Genomic DNA, 22223 nt, shown 5'->3' on the forward strand with positions numbered 1-22223 from the left:
ATAATTTGATTTTTATAATTTAATTCGGTTTGATTTAATTTGAACCAAATGCTCACTCCTAACTCACCAGTCAATTATTATTATTATTATTATTATTATTATTATTATTATTATTATTTTCTTCATGCCATACGGTATATAAATTTAAATTTAATTAATAATTTTAACATTTAAATTTGATAAAAATTTACTTTCAATTATTTAAATTTTTAAATTTGATTATTATTATTATATAAAAAATGTTTGAATCTTTTTAATTTTATATATTTTAATTAATAATTTGTATAAAAAATACTTTTATTAATAATATTTAATTTAAAATTTTAATAAATTCTGTAAATATTTAAATTTTATTTATTTAAAATATAATATATATAAAATTTATAAATATTATTATAAAAAAATATTTTATATTTAATTAATTATTTATATAAATATATTCAAGTAAATTCCTAAATATAAAATTTAAATTTATCACAAATATTATATTTCAAACCTAATTTCATCATAAATCTCATTATATACTATTTAAATCTGTATTATCTTTACTCATGAATATTCCACCCGTTGCAATTGATAGGGAGAAAGGAGTATTTTTATTCCCTGGAAGATAAAGGGTGTGAGAGATAGAACTTAATATTTCAAGTTCAATATGCATGTAGTTGTGACTGTTCACCATCCCTCAATCCTAACAGCAAATTATTATTTATTTTTTATATTTTAATAAAATTAATTATTTAATTTTATTATTTAAAAAATTATATTATTTAATCACTTATTTTTAATATGTTAAATTATTTAGTTTTTCTTTCAATTTTTTATTAGTTAATCAAATTTTAATACTAATTAAATTATTATTTAGTCTTTTATTTCAATAAAATTAATTAGTTAATTTTTATATTTTAAAAAATATAATATTTTGTCTCTATAATTTAGTTTCATTAACTTTTTAATTCTTTCAATTATTTTTATGCCCAAACTGTTTGACCCTCCCTCTCTAGGGCTGAGCAGAATTCGGTTCAAACCGAAAAATCGAATCGAACCGAGTCAATTCGGTTTAATCGGTTCAGTTTTGAAATTAAATCGGTTAAGTTCGGTTTTGAATTATAAAAATTTCAGTTATTTCGGTTCGGTTCGATTTTGAAGAGAAAAAAATCGGTTAAACCGAATCGAATTGAATAGTAATTTATATAGTCAAATCAAATTAAATCAAACCGAATCGATTTTTGAATTGATTTATTTTTATGAAAAATTTATGAATTATATTTAATTTTATATATATTAATTATTTAATTTCATTGATTAATGGTTATTAGGTTCAAACTAAAGTTAAAATTAGACCAAATAACTTGAAAATCAAGTCTAAATTCAAAAATCAATAAAAAATCAAACCGATCGGTTTAAACCGAACCGAAATAGAACGGTTCGGTTCGATTCGATTTTTCACCCATTTCGATTCGGTTCGGTTTCTAAAATTTGTGGTTCGGTTTTTGTAATTTAATTTGGTTCGGTTTGAACCGAATGCTCACCCCTATCCCTCTCCCACCTATTTATCTCTTTCCGTTACTTTTTTCCCTCTTCTCATATTTCTTTCCCTCTGCACTCATACCCTTCTTCCTATCATTCTCTCTTTATTGTTCATCTTTTAATAAAAAATGATACAAATTATCTGCACAAAAAGACTAATTAGTTCTCTTAAATTTCTAAGTAATTAAGGTAATAATTCAGAAAAATTACTTCTTAATAAAGAAAACACAAGAATTATACTAAGAGAATTGAATGAAAATACTTAAATAATTTAAAAAAAATACAAATTTATATTTAGTTTTTACACAATAAAATTTTTATTTTTATTTAGAATATATTTTTTAAAATATTGTATTTTTAAAAATATATGCACTAATTAATTAATTAAATAAAATAGAGAACTAAATAATAGTATTTTTTAAAATATAGGGATTAAATAATTAATTTTACTAAAATAAATAAACTAAATAATAATTTGATTAGTATGAAATTTATTTGTTAAAAAAATAATAATTAAAATAAAATATATAAATTAAATAATATATATTTTTTAAAATATAAAATTAAATAATTAATTTTATTAAAATGTTAGATTAAATAATCATTTCTCCTCATCATCAACGTGTTGATCGAAATATTTTTTTTATAAAATTGTTCATTAACTAGAAATAGTGTAAATAAAAATATAAATTAATATATTATATTTCTAATATAAATAAAATTAATTAGTCATATTAAAAATAATATAGAAAATATTAAAAAATTGATAGTATTAACTAAGTATATAAGTTGACTAATAGATAAATTATAAGCCTTATTTGATTTTATAGTCTTTTTAAGAGCCATCAGATAACCTCTAAATTTAAATATTCTGTTGAAGTTAATATATGCACCTCATAAAGTACTTTTTTCTAAAAAAAATAATCCCTATTAAAGAAAAGAAACCACCATAAAAATTTAAAATCTACCAACAAGGACAAATTTAAGGATTTCTATTTATTTAAAATTTATTAAGGGTATATGTCAAATATTTATTCAAAAATGATACAAATTTAAGAGTTATTAAAAAAAAAAAAGGAAAAAGAAAGGAAATGATTGCCATCAATGAAAATACTTATCGATGACTACTTATAAAAGAGATCAAAAGGAGAAAAAAAAATGAGAAAAATAGAGAAAAAGAAGTTGTTTCTAAAGTGAAGGTGGAGTGACTCTCTCTAAAAATTCTTTTAAGTCTAAAAAGAATAATTTAGAAAATTAATTTTATTTATTTAGTAATATAATTTTAAATCAAATCATTTTAATTGTTAAATTAATCATTTATTTTTCTTGTCATTATATTTAGAACATTTTAAATTTTCTATAAATTAAAATATGTTAGATATTATTTTGAATGAAATGAAGTTAAATTGAACTAAAACTTGTCACCTCTAATTATTACTATAATAAGTAGAATTGAGATTTTAAAAATAGAAAAACGATAATTAAGTTTGCTGTTCAATCTGTGATTAGAGCTTGATTTCGTTACTATTTTTATAGAATTATTTTTAAATGTATAAACGGAATATGAAGTATGTTTTTTTTTTTTTTTAAAACAATTGCAATTATATTTTACTAGCATTAAAGTGGATTAAATCACACAAAAATGGTAGAAAAAATAGTCTTCACTCATTCAAATCAGACATAGAAATAATAGCTATAGCTAAAATTAGTTGAAATATATTTTAGTTGATTTGAATGTCATTAATTATAATAAAAATTAAAAAAAAATGAAGTTAATCTTAGGTGTGAAGAGTCTAAAATATAAAACAAGAGTTGAAGGATTAAAACATTTCTAAAGCAACATTCATGAATGGTTAGCTCAATCCTCAAGTTTTTAAGGATCATATAAAGTGGCCATAAATCAAACTGGGATGGATCGGTTAAATTTGGAATCGATCTAGTCAGTCACTTAATTTTAATTTTTATTAAAATTATTGTGATATGATACTATAGATTTTCCAGGTTAATTTAAGCTAATTTTCACTCACAATTACTTTAAGTGTTTTTTCAATATGGTTACTCAAAGTCAAATATTTTCTTAAATTTGAGAAAATTTAAAGTTCTTATTACTTATAATTGCAAGTTTACAAGTTAACACAAATTAAAAAAAAAAAAAATCTCTCTTTTCACATCTTTTCCAATTTTACCATTTCTATAAATTTCAAATATTTACATTAACAAAAGTAGATTGACATTAACCACATCATGTAACACCATAGAAATTCAAGAAATATATAATTTATTATTTTAATATTTTTAATACATTTTTTATATTTATTTTAGAAGTTTTAAATTTATATTTTTATCATTGAATTTGAATGTATTTAGTTCAATACTTTTTATTTATAGTTTGAAGGAATAAATTGAAATAATTATATTTCCTACACACTGTCACCAATTGTTTCAATTTATTCCTTTAAAAAAGAAATAAATACAGTGAAATTCAATACTAAAAATTTAAATTTAGAAATTTTAAAATAAATCTCAAAAATATTAAAATAATCAAATTAGTAAATTATAAATTTCTTAAATTTTTTGGGGGTATTACATGATTTCATTAGTGTTTGTTGTTTGTGTGTGTGTATATAATATTTATCAAATTTTGATAAGAAAATGTGAAATTAAGAGAGATGTGAGGAGAGAGAAAATAATTTTTATTTGTGGAAACCTATAAACCTCCAATTACAAATAATAGGGACTTTAGGTTTATTCAAATTGAAGTTGAGAGAGTTTTGAGTTTTAATAAAGAAATTAAAGTTGAGTGGTAGTACAAGTAATTGTTAATGAAAATTAGCTCAAATTAATTTAAAAACCTACAATATCTAGTTACAATGACTTTATTGATACTCAAATTGAAGTTGAATGAGTTAAAAAAATAAAATAAAATAGAGTGATTTTTATGAAACGACTATAGAAATCGAGTGATCTCAAGTGATAATTACCATAGAGAATATATCCTTTAACAACAATAGGATACTCTATAAAAAATATATTTTCTAGATCTAGAATCATTGCTTCTATAAGCTACAAGGTTAAAAGCAAAACACAAACAACCAAATAATCTCAAAAAGTGATAAGAATGTGTTTCGTGAAACAATAGCTCAAAAGAAGATTTATTTTTATATTTGGCTATAGGAATTCTGTTTATAAAATAGGTAGTTGTTGACACTAAAAGACCCCAAAAATGAATTGGAAGGTTAGAATGAAAAATCAATGCCCCAGCAATAGTAAGGATGTGTTGATGTTTTCTTTCAACTATACCATTTTACTGTAGGGTGTAGAACGACCTAAAAATACCATGAGCAAAGAAGGATTATAAGAAAAATTCAGTTCCATTGTCAGTTCTTATTTGTTTAATAGAGGATTGAAACCAAGAGTTCATAAATTGACAAAATTGAGGAACAAGAAAGGATACTTTAGATTTTGATTTTATAAAAAAGGTCCATATACATTTGGTGTGATCATAAACTATCATAAGAAAGTAATGGTTGCCATTAATATCTGGTTGACAATAAGGTCCCCACACATTCATATGAACAAGTTCAAATGGTGATCCTGTACTAGGAACATGCTAAGAGGAAATGTAGTCTTCTTTCCTTAGCTCTTGGACAAGTATCACATGGCAAATGATCATCAAAAGATTTACAAGAAATTATAGATTGAAACATTGAAATCCTATCAGTAGTTGGGTGTCCTAATCTATGATGCCAAACATCAAAAGAAACAACACAAGAAACAAATGGATAGGAACTTAAGACCGATTAATGATATTGCACTAAGAAGAAAAGACCATCTTTAAGTTTAGCTAACTCGATCACGTTCCAAGAAGAAAGGGTCTAAATAAAACAATAACTAGATAAAACTATGAAGCAAGCTTCTTGTGTCTTAACCAATTTACAAACTAACAACAAATTAAGATTGAAAGAAGGAACAAAAAGCACATCATAAAGGACAAGAGATGGACTAATTTTAACTACAGTAATAACTTGAACTCTTATTATATTTGGTAAAGACACAAAAGAATAAGAAACAATAAAATAAATGAAAAAAGAACATAATATGATCAGTAGCACCTATATCCACAACCCAATAGGGTTTGAGAAAACTATCGTGGAGTAAACTATGTGACCAAATGGAGATGATGTAGAGAGAATGAAAGAAGGTATACCTACAAAGTTCACTTATGGAGAATTTTGATTTAATGGGTTCAGAGTGATAAGGTTAGAATCGATGACTATTTGATTACTTGAAAAAGGCATAAGCTTGTAAATTATGCTTTAGAAAGATTTAGCTGAGATATTTCATCAAGCACCCTATGGACCCAAGATTCATTTGAAATCTAGTTAGTTGAAATTGACTTAGAACTTAAAACAAATGAACTACCCTTCGATTTGCTGAACTTAAAACCAAATGAGGAACCGATTATCTTGTAGCAATTGGCTTTAACATGCCTAGGTTTACCATAATTATAACAAACAATATCACTCTTCATGACGTGTCGACACAGATAACATGGTGAAGAAACACCCTCAAATAGACTAGTAATATGACTAGCAATGAAAACTTAAACAAAAGAAGAAGAGGAAGATAAGCCAGATACTGTCATTGATGAACCGATGAGGTTTATTATTAAGAGAGAAAAATAATTGCCTTGGATCGTAGCTCTAATACCATAATAAGAAAGTAACTGAAAGAGAAAAGTGCGATTCTATTTGCACCACAATTTAATTTTAATATTTTTGGGTCTCAATTAATTAATGGGTCTAAAATATTAAATTAAATTGCTAATTTAATGTGATCAAGCTCATAGCTCAAGCTAGCAGAAGACCAACAATCAGTGGGTATTAATTATTCAATATCTAAAAAATATCTACTGAAGATAGTGGGGGCAGTGAGCAAGTGGGCAAGTAGTGTAGTGGGTGGTTAAGGGAGTTGTGGGTGGTTACGGGTGGTTATTGGAGGGGCTAGTAGGGAAAGAAAGGGGGCTAGTGGTGGAGAGATGGTAACCACTTTGATTGGTCACCAAGCAAATTTTTCCTATAAATAGACGTGCTAGGCAGAAGCACAAAAAAAAAAAAAAAAAAAAAACACAAAGCTAATCAATCAACCCTTGATAGACATAATGTCTTAGCTCAAATATTCTCTAGTTTAGCAATCTTTAAATTTTCAAGCAGTCTTTTATTTTTTTAGCCAAGCAATCAGTCTTTTATTTTCTATTCAAGCGATCAGTTTACTTTCTTCCTGCACATATTTCAATTTTTGTAAGCAATCTTTTCAATTTCCAATGTAAATTACTGCTTTCCTATTCATATCTCTTTTCAAGGAATCAACCCATTCTAATTTTTAATGTCCAATTTACTTTTCCAGTAATGATTTAAATTTTCTGCTAAGCGATCATTTATTTTTTATGCGCAAATTTACTTTTCCAAGCGAGTAATTTACTTTTTTGCAAAGCAATCAATTTATATTTTTAATGCACAGATTTACTTTTTCTGCAAAGCAATCAATTTACTTTTCAAATCCACAGATTTAATTTTCAGTTAAGCGCTCAATTTACTTTTTCAGTGCAATCTTTACATTTTTTACAATGATCAATTTACTTTTTAAGCACACTTTTACTTTTCAATGCACAAGCCTCCTTTCAAGTTTTCTCAAGCGATCAAGCACTCTTTCATTTTCACAAAACTGAACTAGCGGAGATCCTAATAAAGAGCATCCTAGTGGAGCTAGGGAACCCAAGGGAAGATTAGGTCCTTTCTTTCCTATGAATCGTCCTGTTCATAAGTCAGACCGGCACACGTTCATTTCACATTGTGATCATATGCATCCCTGACATGCTCATAATCTAGTTTACACGTGAAGAAATGCCATACATGTTTTTGACACATGTAAATTGAGTAAAATCAATTTCATGGGAAAACAGTGATTTTGGCATGCCCATGGGACTCATCTTGCATTCTTCTCATTCTCATTCATAGATCACAGTTTCCACATAAAAGTTTTCATCATCATTCCCAAAATAAGAAGTTTTTATGAAAAAGAAGTCACAGGGTCCGACCCTGAAAGAGTAGCTGATGAAGCTGATCTCAATCTCAATGACAACGAACAATAAGATCAACAATGAGTTAGCCCCAGCACAAGAGGTGACTCCGATCACATTCGACATAGCTAGCATCGGCACTCAAATTACTCAACAACTCACTGACCAAATTGAAGCTAGTATCAAGGCTGCTTTTGAAGCTAGTTTCAAATCTTTATCTATTCAACTGGAACGAATTAGCAATCCACAATAAATTCACCTGAAGTTAGATCACTCAGGGGGCAGAGATCAAATGCGGCTAGCCAACCATTAGCTAACTAATCTGAGTCCAATGAGGTGCAAACAACTCCAACCTAGGAGGAACCGCGCTACCAGCCACCTCATAGGAGAGAAGCAACTCCAATGTCTATACCTACTCAAGCAGTGAGGTTATTCATTAATTGTTAAAGAGGTAATCTTTCTGCTAACACTAATCCTACACTCACCCACATGTATATAATACTACAGATGTAAATACTATCCTAAATAATGTAACCAATAATGTGCAGAATACTAAGATTAATCATGTAGCACCACTACCATCACCTATGCATGCACCCATAGTTCATCACTCAAAAACTCATGTTGATCGTGAAGCCCTTAGGATTGTAGTCCAAGAGTTGTATGGACCTGGCCTCTAACAAGTGGGCCATTTTGAGTTTCATAAACCTTATCTCATCTGGGTGGATAAGAATAATCCCACCCTAGGGGATCCAAGGTACCTGAGTTCACTTTATTTTCAGGAGATGAGATACATTATACTTTAAAACATATTGGTAGGTTTACTATTCAATGTGGTGAGCTTGCCAATTATGATAATTTTGATATGTTAAGTTAAGACTATTCCTTAATTCCCCAATAGCAGTTGCTTTTTCTTAGTATGCTTCTTTACTTAGAGAATCTATACACACTTGGCAAGACATGGAGCACTTATTCGACACTCAGTTTTACAAAAATAGACATGAGGTGTCTATTACTGAGTTATCTGAGATTTACCAAAGGCTAGGAGAATCTGTAGACTCATATATTGCTAGGTTCAAGAATATGTGCAATAGGTGTAAAATCTTTTTACTAGAGTGTGAGTTTATCAAGTTGGCCCAAGGTGGCTTAGATATTAAACTTAGGAAGAAGTTTTTAAGCAATGGATTTAGGGACTTCTTTGAGCTTGCTATGAAAGTAGCAAGCTATGAGGAACTGCTTAGAGAAGAAAACCAGAAAAGGAAAACCTACATGGCCACATATTTTCAGAAAACCTTTCATGATGTGAGTATTGTTGATTTCGTTAATATGGGAAGTTGTGTCTGCCCTGTTTTTATCTAAACTAGTAAAATCTCCAGAACCATAAAGAAAAACCTCTTCTAACCCTCTGCCATCTCAGCAACAGTATTCTTTTGACATAACGAAGGTGGAGGAGATTTTTTTATTTTCTTTTAGAGAAAAAGTTTTTAACTTTTCCATAGGGACACAAGATACCATCCAAAGAGGAGGTAAGGGCAAAAACTACTGTAAATACCATGACTTTGGACTCATCATACCAACTACTGTTGGGCATTTAGAAATTTGGTCCAGGACAAGATCAAAAAGGTGTTCTCAAATTCCCAGAGAATAGCGAAAAATCAATGTTGATAGATGAGAACCCATTTCCACCAGTGGCAATGGTCAATATCAATAATATTGATTTGGACGCATTTTTGAAGGTTAGGAAAGCCTAAAATCAGACATAAAAGAATGATGGACCAAAGCTGAAGCTGGCCTAGGTTCCTAAACAATTGATCTTTAACGTTCTAGACAGACAGCAAATGAGACCAATAAGGAAGGTTGCACCTATGGGATAGACCACAGGACCTAGGCATTAGAAGCCAAATGCAATAGTCGTAGTACCATCTAAGACACACCTGTTGGAGAGTGGAGTTTGGTTCATCATAAGAAGTTTCCCAAGTAACACCCTTATATGCATAGCCTGGTGTATTTCACTGTTCTGATGATCGGTGTCGATCCGGACAATTAAAAAGATTAGAACCATGTTTAAGATACCTAGAAAAATCCTGAATGAAAATTAATAGAGATTACCAGATAGTTAAGTATAAATAAGAAAAACAAAGCATAAAAAGTTAAATGAGCCGGGGGTCACAGCGATGGGTGACCTTACAGGGAAGTGACTACGAGGTCAGTTCTAACCCTAATTTTGAACAGGAAATTATGATGCCGCAGTCCTAAGGACTATTGCGAACCTAGTAGAAAAGAGAAAATCACAAAAAAGAGTTGATAAGTAGGTCAAATAATTAGGTCAGGTCTCTGAAAAAAATACCGGATTATTTACAAATTGGATCAATCCGGCGAGGGGCAAATTGGTCAATTCACCCCTAAAGGTGACTCCTGACCTAACTGTCCAATAAAATTGGAGAAATAAAAATTTCAGAATATAGAATAAAATTAAAGAATCAAGGAAAAATAAAGGAAAAAGAAAAAAGAAATGAAAAAGAGAATTATGACATCATTAGTATGACTTAAGAGTGACTTCATAATTAAATTCTAATTAATGGAAATTTCGACTAAGTCAATATTAAAGACAATTAGACATAAAAATAAAAGAAAAAAAATTTTGGGGTTGTCTTCTTCATTTTGGCTGAAATGCTCTCCCCCATTTCCCTCTCTCTTACTTCATTTTTTTCCACCATTGATGAGCATCACCAAGCTCCATAAACCCTAAATTAGCCATAAATTTCCCTAAAGTTCTTAAGTAAACCCTATCCTTACCCCTTAAATTAGCTATTGACAATAAAAAGAAGGAGAAAAAAGGAGAAATTGAGAAGAGAGAAAGAGCACATAAGAGGTTAGTGTTCTAACTCTTCCTTTCCTAATTAAATTCATGTTTATGTAGTGAAAGTAACCTAGAATTGAAGGAAAATTGAAACAAAACAATCATGGGGGACTCATGGTGAATTTCAGCCACCCTATGGGGGGAGTAGAAATTGCATGATTTTGATGAAATTAAGAGAGTAATTAAGCTTAATTAAGGATATAGACAATGCTTATGCACTTTAATTTCATTAATTGCATGAATTACACAATTAGGGTTCTTGAGTTCTTGAAGTTAGAGGAAAATTTGGAGGAAATAGTCAATTGATGCAAATGACCTTAATTGAGATTAAAAATGGTCAATTGGGACTAATTGTGATGTGTTGGAATGAGTGGAAACAAAATACAATTCGGATTGGTTAGGGGTCCCAATCTGGCAGTTTGACCTAGGTCTCTTTGAGAGATCAAAACTGAAATGTTACCAACCCAATTGGTGTGAGGCCAATTGGGAATAAAATTAGACATATAAAGACACAATTTTCATTTAGAAACCATGCCCAAAAAATGACATTAAGATAGTGAACAATTAGGTCAAATCTGGGTAATCTGCACTACCATTGTACAGAAATGATCAAATGAACAGTGTTTGTTCATTCGGCCATAACTTGGTCTAGGTAGGTCCAAATGACCTGATTTTTATGGCATTGGAAATCTATGACATAACACTACAACTTTCTTGAAGAACAATAGCCCAAATTGTAATGATCCTGGGACCTGTGGGGTCCCTTAGGCAAATCCCACATCGGCAAAGCACGGAGATGGTCTTGGGCTCAAAAAGTAATGATATATAAAATGAGAGAACTAATCACGAGAGGCGCCTTTTGGTGGAATGACCTGCAGAGTTGGAAGAACTCCAGGGTTAAGCGTGCTCGCTTGAAAGAAATTCTAGGATGGGTGACGTCCTGGGAAGTTCTTCATTCCACCTATGGGACAAAACCATGAGGCTTGTGGCCATAGCGGATAATTCCTCTAGTGGTTGGAGTCCGATCATTACAATTGGTATCAAAGCCGCTCACGTGTCCTCTTGGGCGATGGTGGGGCAAACCTCAGCGAGGACGCTGAGTCCCGAAAGGGGGGGAGAAAGGTCCCTTAGGCAAATCCCACATCGGCAAAGCACAGAGATAGTCTTGGGCTCAAAAAGTAAGGATATATAAAATGGGGGAACTAATCACGAGAGGCGCCTTTTGGCAGAATGGCCTGGAGAGTTGAAAGAACTTCAGGGTTAATGGTCTGGAGAGTTGGAAGAATTCCAGGGTTAAGCGTACTCGCTTGAGAGAAATCCTAGGATGGGTGCCCTCCTGGGAAGTTCTCCATTCTACCTACGGGACAAAACCGTGAGGCTTATGGCCAAAGCGAACAATTCCTCTAGTGGTTGGAGCTCGATCGTTACACAAATTCTGCCCATAACCAAGTGAAATTGCCAAACAAAGTTGATATCTTAAAACTGCCAGATCTAAAAGTTACCCAGAATTCTGGGTTAAAAACCAATCCTGCCAACCTTAGAAAAATGACCATATCTTGGGCTACAAAACTCCAAATAGAGTGATTCAAAGAGAGAATTAAAGATAAGACAATAAGGAATAACTTTGATGAAGGACACTTAGCCAAATTCCCATAGTAATCAGACCAATGGAATAGTGGAAAATAGATGATCAAAACTAAAAAATGGCAATTTCTCTTAGGAGACCTAGAAATTGAAATGGCAATCAAGACCAACAAATTAGGCACTCAAAATGTAGTATGTGGGTGTAATTGGAATTCACATATCTATTAATCATGAGAAAGTCAACATTTTGACTTGAATAGTGCCATTAATAGTAACTCCAAAATGTAAATTTCAAAGAACATTAATTTAAGCATATTAGGCCTAGAATTTAGTAAACATGAATTTATTTATTGGATTTATTATAAGTTATGCTGTTGAAAAGGCTACTGAGAAAGGAAAGAAAAGATCGAGTTAAGGCCAAGAGGCGACTCGTACGAGGTTTGTGCACAATATAAAAACTATCTTTAAATTTCTTTTGCAAATTGTGTGAAATGGATTGTGACAATTAAATTGTGACTTATTTGTATTGAAAATTTTGATTGAAAGAAATAATATGCTATTGACCTAAACCATTGGAAAAATAAATTGTATGTGTTTGATTTGCAAATTAATGTTTAGAAAATTGTTAAAATAGTTTGAAACCACAGTGTCATGACCAAATATTTGAATGCCTCACTAGCTTGACTAGTGGGAGGAATTAGTTTTGTATTCCCTCTCTGGCTGAAGTGTTTAGGTGTGTGTGCCAGTAGAGCAAGAAATTTGAATGGGTACCCATAATTTGAGCTAGCTAGCATTGGTATTCCTCATAAGCCTTTGGCTGTTGAGATGAATAATATATTGATGGTATGACATGACTGTGTGAATTTATAAAAATTGTTTAGTGACTTCAGAAGTGAGAAATTCTTTGCCTAAAATTATAAATTGTATTTTGTATCTGTTTAATGATTTCAGCATAGCATTTAGAATAATTGTGATTTAATATATGCATAAATTGGTATTTTTGTTATGTTGTGCACCACTGAGTCATTGTACTCAGTGATAGCTTTTTATTACTGTCGCAGGTAGAGAGACTAGTAAAGTAGCCGAGTGAGCTGCTAAGGACTAATGTGCTATACTTTGAGATTCTGCCGAGTATTAAATTATACCCTTTGTACATATTTATTTTGATGTATATGATTGTATGTACATATTGTAAATTAGTCTTGAGCAGTTATATAGAACTTGTAATGATATTATTTTGGATTTTCTGATGTAAATTTAGACCGATGAATGTAAATCAAATTTTCTTTAATAGAATGTGAATGAAATTCTTTAGTATTAGTTTTGAAAATAATTGAGTTAAAAATTGACTTGAATTGTGGAGTTGAGAAAAATTGTGTTGATTTAAGTTGTGATGGTGGTTGATTTTGATGAAGTGAATTATAGGAAGTGGTTTTTTACAGGTCAAAAATTTTGATTTTTCTCAATTACAGTCAGCACTCTGCCGAAATTTTTACAAAATTTACGCAAAAATAAAAATAGTAAAAAATTTTACCTAACTTTTAAACTTCAATTAAACATTTTTAATACATGCTAGAAATGCTCACCACTTTTAAAAAGTAAGAAAATTATTTTAAAATCCCTTGTAGTGTATTTAATGGGTTATCGGTAGGTGAAGTTCGGTAATTCATTAGGTATACTACGGGGTCATGTTATGCTTTACAGAGGGGTAAGGTGTGACGTGTTTTAGTGGTATCAGAGCAAATTTTTAAAGTATGTTTTGACTTGTGAATTTGTATATTTTTTTTTATAAGTACAACTGCTCAATGTCCTTATTTGATACATACAGTGCATTACATTATAAATATGAACTAACAGATAGAAATCTCCTTGTGTTATTTGTTCAGGAGGTATTGTCACACCTTACCCCTCTGTAAGGCATAACATGATCCCGTAATATACCTAATGAATTATCGACTCTGTCTACCGATAACCCATTAAATATACTACAAGGGATTTTAAAATAATTTTCTTACTTTTTGATAGTGGTGAGCTTTTCTAACAGGTATTAAAAACATTTAATTGAAGTTTAAAAACTATTTAAAATTTTTGTCCATTTTTATTTTTCTGCAAATTTTGGAAAAATTTCGGCAGAGTGCCGGCTGTATTTGAGAAAACTGAAAAATTTTACCTGTACAAAATATTTCCAATATAACACTTCATCAAATCGCAACAATCATTTCAACTCAAATCAACACAAATTAGCTCAACTCCCATAATTCAAATCAAAATTTCACACTCAAGAATTTCAATTCAAATATTTTCGAAAATAGAGATAATTAGTTTCATACACATTGCATTAAAGAAAAATTAAGTTACATCCATCAGTCCAGAAATTACATTTGCAAATCCAAAATAATAATTTTACAAAATCTATACAACTGCTCTTGACCAATATACAAATATATATATAGTTAATTACATCAAAATAAACATGTATAATCAGGTTATAAAATTATATCCGACAAAAGGTCTAGAAGTAGCTCTGAAATCCTCAGCAGCTCACTCTGCTATTCTACTAGTCTCTTTATCTGCGACAGCAATGAAAAGCTATCGCTGAGTACAATGACTCAGTGGTGCACAATATACCATAAATACAATTTTATGTGTAAATCAAATCACATTTATTCAATTATGGTACTGAAAAGGAAAAGCAGATACAAAACACAATATATACTTTTAGTCAAACCTTCTCATTTCGGAAGTCACAAAATAATTTCATAAAAATACACAGTTATATCATGCCATCAGTATAATGTTCATCTCAATAGCTAGAGACTTATGAGGAATCTCAAGGCTAACTAGCTCAAACTATGGTACCCATTCAAATCTTCCTCTACTGGCACACACCTCAACACTTTAGCCAGAGAGAGAATTCAAAATTCAAAACTAATTCCTCCCACTAGACATGCTAGTGAGGCATTCAGATATATGGTTATGACACTGTGGTTTCAAAACTATCTTAATATTGCACTAAATATTTATTGACAATTCAAGCACATACAATCAAATTTCCAATAATTTAAGTCAAAAGCATAATATTCATTTTAGTCACAAATTTGTAGTAAAGATAAATCATAATTTATTCATCAAAACAAATTGTCAAAGAGAATTTATAGAAAAATTTTATGTTGCGCACAAACATTGTGCGAGTCACCTCTAGGCCTTGACTCGATGTCTTGGGTTCTTTTCCGATATTCTTTTCAACTGAAACACACAATTTTACAGTATTTCAGTATCATAACGTATAATAAATTCAATAATAAATTCACATATATTTATTTCTAGCTCTAATACGCTTAAATTAAAGTTCTTTGAATTTTGCATTTCGGGTTTACTATTTACGATACTATTCAAGTCAAATTATTCACTTTCTTATGCTTCACAGGTATGGAAATTTCAATTACACCCACATATCACATTTTGGTTAGCAAATTTGTTGGTTTTAGTTGCCCTTTCAATTTTTAGGTCTCCTAATTGCATTTTCAAATTTTCAGATTTGGTGTCCTGTTTTGGACTATTCTATTGTTCAAGTTTCTGTGAAAATTTGACAAGTGTTCTTCATAAAAGTTGTTCCTTATTGTCTTATCTTTAATTCCATTTTTTAATCACTTCATTTGAAGTTTTGTAGCCCAAGATATGGCTATTTGAACATGACTGGCCGGATTGGTCTAACCCAGATTTCTGGGCACCTACTTTGGTTCTGGCAGTTTTGGATCTCTAACTTTGGGCGGCAAAATGACTTGGTTATGGGTAGATTTTGGGTTGGTGTTCTTCATGGACTTTGTAGTGCTATGTCATACCTTTCCAATGCCACAAAAATTAGTCATTTGAACCTGTATAGCCCAAGTTATGGCCAAATGAATAAACACTGTTCATTTAGTCATTTTGGTACAGTGGCAGTGCACTACACCCAGGTTTGACCTAATTGTTCACTATGTTAGTGTCATTTTCTGGGCATGGTTCCTGAACAAAAAATGTGCCATTATGTGTCTATTTTCATTCCCAATTGGCCTCACACCAATTGGGTAGGTAAAATTTCAATTTTAGTCCCTGAAAGAGACCTAGGTTAAGCTGCCAGAATAGTGACCCTAACCAATCCGAATTGCACTTGATTTCTACGAATTCAAACATATCACAAATGGTCCCAATTGACCATTTTCAACCTCTCTTAAGGTCATTTGCATTATTTGACTATTTCCTAAATTCTCCCCCCAATTTTCAAGAGGTTAAAAACCCTAATTACACAATTTGTTATATTTCATGCAATCAAAGTGTAATAATCTCATTAACCAACTCATTTAATCTTATCCACACTCCTAATTCAAGCAAATCTAGAAAACTCAAGTTCTCCCTAGACTGGCTGAAAATGGGTTCATGCATAATTACTTCTATTTCTTCATTAATTTCATCAATCTCCAATTTAATTCAAGTATCTAATTGTAAAGTAAGAGAGAAAATTGGAGAAATCATTACTAACCTTTGGGTGCTCTTTAATTTTCAATTTTCTTTCTAATGTCTCCAAATTCCCTTGTCAATTCTTCTCTTCTAATGGCAATTAGAAGGTTTTTAGGGATTTTTACTAGCGTTTATGGTGGGAATCAAGTGTTTGGAACCTTGATTTTTGGGTGTTAATAGTGGATGAGAGACAGAAAACAAGAGAGAGAGGGGACAGCTTTGGGAGAAGAAGAAGAAGGCATTTTTTTTCTTTAAAAATTTTGACTTTATTTATATATAATTATCCCATAATTTCAATTTTTAAATATTAGATTTATTGCATCATGCTTATGTCATGCATGATGCTATAAAACTTTCTTTTCATTTTGAAATTTTTCTTTTTTCTTTGTTTTTCTATAGTTCTTTAATTTAAATCTACATTTCAAAATTTTTATTTCTCAAATTTTATTGGACAGTTAGGTCAGGAGTCACCTCTAGGGGTGAATTGACCAAATTACCCCTAGCCGGTCTGATCCGATTTGTTAGTTATTCAATATTTCTTCCGGATCCCTGACCTAATTATTTGACCTGCTTAACAATTATTTTCTATGATTTTCTCTTTTCTACTAGGTTTGCAATAGTCCTAAGGACTGCGGCGTCACATTTTTCGGTTCAAAATTCGAGTTACGATGGCCGTCGCAGTCACTTCTCGGGAAGGTCACCCATCACTGTGACTCCTAGCTCATTTAACCTTTTATGTTCTATTTTTCTTATTTATACTTAACTATCTGGCAATCACTAATTATTTGCGTTCATGGCTTATCTAGGTGTCTTAACTGTGATTCTAATCCCCTTAATTATCCAGACTGACACCGGTCACCAGAATAGTAAAATATACCAGGCTATGCATATAGGAGTGTTACAAGTATAATAACCTCGAATTGAAATGGAAGAAGGGGATCGATCAGTTGAGCAATCTGTAGAGGCTAAGGCACAAGGGGAAACCCCAGCCCTTCAAAATGTAAGTGGATCAGTGGCACCAGCCCCACCAATGCCGCAGTTTCCTGCACAATTTGCTCAGTAGATGGCTGCGATGTTCCAACAAATGGCTGAAAGTATGCCTATTTAAGCTCCACTTTAGACACCTGTGGTGCAATCTCTGCCTCCAACTAGACAGTATGACAAGCTACTTAAGTATGGGGCTATATAGTTTAAGGGTACAGTGGACCCTTTAGAGGCAGAGCAGTGGTTAGAGAGGATGGATAGAGTTTTCAAGAAACTACACTGCACAGATGAGTTAAGATTTGAATATTCAGTGTCATTGCTGCAGGGGGATGCATATGATTGGTGAAAAACCATCCCCCATAGTTTGATGGAACCTCCAGTGCTAAATTGGGATGACTTTCTCAGAGAGTTCAGACAAAAATATATCCCAGATGCTTATGTGGACCATAAGCTATAGGAGTTCTTAAGCCTAAAACAAGGAAGCGGAACAGTGGCAGAATATGAAAGGGAGTTCTCCCACCTGAGCCACTATGCAGGGAGTCTACTTTCTACCAGTAGAGAAAGATGTAAGAGGTTTGAGACTGGTTTGAAGCCTAGTCTGAGGATGCAAGTGGTTGGATTCAGACATAATAACTTCTCTGAACTTATTTCTGAAGCATTTGAGTTAGAAAGAATTGAGTCAGAAGGGGCACCAGTGAAAGAGAAAATAAAGAAGACAGAGAAATCAGAAAAAGAGAAAAGTAAAAAGTCAGCGGATCAAAGTTCTAGTGGCACTACTGGAAAAAGAAAGAACTTTGGGGGATCAAGCAGAGGTAAAAAGTCTGGAAGGGGTAGATTTTCTGGGCAGAGACCCCTTTGGTCTGGTCAGCAGATGACTAGGAGTTCTCACCCTCCCTGCCCTTGTGAGATATGTGGTTGGGCTTCGGGAGCCTGTTTTAACTGCGGGGGTACGGGACATCTCGCTAAAGACTGTACCAGTGCCCGTAGATTTGGGCCACCTCCTACTACTATAGAAGGATCTATTTAGAGTTCTGCTATCAGAGGTTCATAACCAGTTAGCAGACGTAGAGGCAGAGGTCAGGGCAGCACTTCAGGCAGTCAGGGTACAGTAAATCAATCAGAATAAGGTAGTGCTCCGGCTAGAGTCTACACTATGAGACAGCGAGAAGAAGCTGAAACTTCTGACATTGTGGCTGGTACATTCTCTATCTCTAGTCAAGATGTATTTGTGTTGTTTGACCTGGGTTCTACCCACTCATATGTTAGTGCTAGCATCGTTAGTTCCCTTGCTGTTCCGTGTGTCAAAATGAGTTTTGAGGTGCTAGTAACTAGTTCGTTAGGACAAGAGGTCAGGGTCAATAGAATGTATAGAGATTGTCCTTTGGTGATCCAAGGACATGTTTTTCTATCAGATTTGATTGAAATGCCCTTTAGAGACTATGACATCATCTTGGGCATGGATTGGTTAGCTAGGCATCACGCTATGATTGATTGTAGACTGAAGACAGTTATTTTTGGTATCCCTCAGTACGGTGATGTGGTAATACACGGGGAGAGGCAGCTATAGCCATCAAACATCATTTCGGCTGCACTAGCCAGAAAGATGATGAGAAAGGGGTTTGAAGCATACTTGCCACATGTGATAGATGAAGGAGCGGAAGCATGAAAAACACAAGTTTATATCATTGAATTTAAAATTTTTTCACTTAGGGTCACATGCATCATGCAAGATTTATTTTTTATCTATTTGATTTCAATGATAAACAGCATATTAAAACTCTTTTAATATGTTTTTGGATCTATATTTGCCATTTAAGATTTTAGAATTAATAAGATTAATTTTAAGAACCCTAGATTAGATCAAGAATAAGTGCACTAACCTCTTAATGCACTGCAATGTGTTTGTCACCTTTGGGATGCGTCTTTAGGACACCAGATGTTGTCCCTCTAGCTTGTCCACACCAAGATCACCTATGGTAGCCCTTGAACAGCTTCTAAAGCTTTTTCTATGAATTAGAAAATCAAGTTTTGCCTTTTGAGAGATTACAGATGTAAACAGGACACTAGAAATAATTTTTAGTATTTTTAATTCAAGAGATTGTTTGCTAATCTCTTTGAAATTATGAGAGATGAAGAAGAAGAGAAGGGAGATATTCTTTTGGATGGCGTCACATAAGAGAAGCAGCAGCTTGTGTGTTTTGTTCTTTCATCCTTACTCTTATATAGCTAGGTCACCACTTAAAACCCTTGCCACATGTCACCTTCTGATTGGTTCTAGGTTTAATTGACCCAATCAAGTTGTGCCAAGTGTCAAACCTATATTTAATCTTAATTTTAATCATCTTACATGATTAAAAGACATTTGGCAAGCTTATGTGTAGTGCCATGTGTCACCATCTCATGATGCCACATGTCACCCTATGAAATGACCAAAATACCCCTGTGCCTTAATTTTGAGTTCTCAACCCAAAATAATTATTTCTCTTCTTCTAATCAATTTATATCAAATATAAATTAATTAATTAATCTCTATTAATTAATTTCTCATTAATTAAATTCATATTTAAACACTTTAAATATAAATTTAACTTATACTATACATCCAATAACCTAGATTTGGTTTCAAGCCATGCTAGGGACTTTGCAATCTAATTGCAAACCAAATCTATTTAATTAATCAATTAAACTCTTTAATTAATTAATTAAATCATATTTAATTTGGTGATTACTTGTGTATGTGTGTGACTTACTAGGCTCATCACTAATTCGCAATGAGACATGATATCAACTCTTAATATCATCAGAACTCTTTCTTACCATAAATAATTTCTCTAAATTATTTTATGCACCTCATAGACCATGGTTAACACCTAGCATGGTATGTCATGGCCACCCAATCAGTAATAAGGTTTACCTTAAATGAACCTATAATTATATATTATCATGCACTAGAATCTCTCTATTATAAAATCCCAACTCAAGCTGGGGTCATGGTTTATGTCAAACCCTACTTGCTATGAATATTATGTTCTCTTTTAATTCCAGTTCTTGATTAAAAAGATTTTCTCATCAGAGACTCTTTTCTGATTAAATCTATCTGTCCTGACCAGGAACTTGAAACATCAAGAACAATTAAATGAACATAGGATTTTATCCCTATTTACTTAGAGGAACAGATTCCTTCTTAATCAATACTTACCTCCATATATAACTAGTAGGAGCCAACACATGCCCATATACCCATACACAGTACAAGTATGAAAGCAGTATCAAACTCAAACAACCTATATACGTGATAACTGTGCTATCTCAGGTTTAAAGATTATATGCACTGATATGATTTATGATAATGCATTGACAAGAGTAAACTCCATGTGCTCGTCATAAATGTCAATAGTTCGGCCTACTTATCATGTATAAGTGCCTATAATGTTTGTTATATGGCATGAGACTCACCATTCCATCTTATTTATATCTCATATAAATAACTTGGGAACAAACATGAATACAATCTTACTGGATAAATCATGTCCTTATTGTGAAGTATCCTCGATTGTGAACCTATTTATAATACTTTGTGCTAGAAATACTATCACTCATATTCTTAACAACTTAAGAATAGAATTTCTAACAAAATTTCAATGGACCTTTTCTATTACACATAAATATATTATGTAAACGGAAAAGTGAAAATGCCTTTTATTAATAAAAGATATACAAGATACATACTAAATGATATGCTCTAGGGCATACTACTAACAATTTTCCACTAGCACTAGAGCCATTCATTACAATATCTTAGACCCATCTCCTCAAGATGTAAGTCTAGCTGAGTATGTGACATAGGCTTAGGAAATGGATCTGCTGGATTTTCAGCTGATGCTATTTTCTGTATGGCTACATCGCCTTGTCTAACTATTTCTCAGATAATGTGGTAGTGCCTTTCTATGTGTTTGGATTTCTGGTCAGACCATGGTTCCTTAGCCTGTATGACTGCTCCATTGTTGTCACAGTGAAGTGGAACTGTTGACTCAATGGAAGGAACTATTGCAAATTCTGTTACGAACTTCTTTATCCAAACAGCTTCCTTTGCAGCATCTGATGCAACAATATGCTCAGCTTCGGTAGTGGAATCTACAGTCGTACTCTGTTTGGAACTCTTCCAACTGACTGCACCTGCATCACAAATGAACACATATCCAGAGGTAGACTTTCTATCATTGATATCTGATTAGAAATCAGAATCAGTATAACCATCCAATTTCAAGTCTCCACCTCCTTATATCAAGAATAAATCATTAGTTCTTCTCAACTACTTAAGGATATTCTTGACAGCTGTCCAGTGTTCCAAACCTAGATTGAATTGCTACCTGCTTGTCAAACTAACAGCATATGTGATCTCCGGCCTAGTACACAATATTGCATACATCAAACTTTCAATAGCCGAAGCATATGGCATCCTGACCATTTTATCTCTTTCTTCAGGTGTCTTTGGAGACATCTCTTTAGAAAGGTGGATACCATGTCTCACTGGCAATAATCCTCTCTTGGAATCAAGCATGTTAAACCTCTTTAACACCTTTTTCAAGTATAGACTTTGGGATAAATCAATTATTCTTTTCCCTCTATCTCTATAGATGCGAATCCCAAGAATATAGGTTGCCTCTCCTAAGTCTTTCATGGAGAATGTAT

Source organism: Hevea brasiliensis, chromosome 13 (assembly GCF_030052815.1).
Source record: "Hevea brasiliensis isolate MT/VB/25A 57/8 chromosome 13, ASM3005281v1, whole genome shotgun sequence".
Lineage (NCBI taxonomy): Eukaryota > Viridiplantae > Streptophyta > Magnoliopsida > Malpighiales > Euphorbiaceae > Hevea > Hevea brasiliensis.